Source organism: Ipomoea triloba, chromosome 16 (genome assembly GCF_003576645.1).
Source record: "Ipomoea triloba cultivar NCNSP0323 chromosome 16, ASM357664v1".
In the NCBI taxonomy this organism is placed as follows: Eukaryota; Viridiplantae; Streptophyta; class Magnoliopsida; order Solanales; family Convolvulaceae; genus Ipomoea; species Ipomoea triloba.
The window spans coordinates 17311966-17312484 of NC_044931.1; positions in this window are offsets into that span (position 1 = coordinate 17311966).

Below are 519 nucleotides of genomic sequence, written 5' to 3' on the forward strand. Positions count from 1 at the left end.
TGTTATTTTTCCTTTAGTTTTTGATTGCTTGTGTATTTTATTCATTTTGTTGCGTAGTACTTATTTATATTATGTATGCTGGTTTCAGTTTAGATGTGTGCCTCTTTTGATATATAATGTGTGCTTCATGTGGTGTGTTTAAATAATAATATTCACAGGCATAGAAGAGAACAGGTATGGTGTGTCATATTAATTGGTTGTGTATTTTATTCATTTTGTTACATAGTACTTATTTATATTATGTATGCCAGTTTCAGTTTGGATGTGTGCCTCTTTGACATATAATGTGTGATTTTGTTACATACTACTTATGTGTACTATGTATGCTAGTTTCAGTTTCGATGTGTGCCTTTTTGATATAGAATGTGTGCTTCATATGGTGTATTTAAATAATAATTTTGAAAGGCCGGTTTCTGTTTGATGTGTGCCTATTTAATATTGGGTGTGTGCCTTATTTTGTGTTTTTTAGTATTATGATTGAAATGCATACAAGAGAACAAGTATTGTTATTTTTATGTC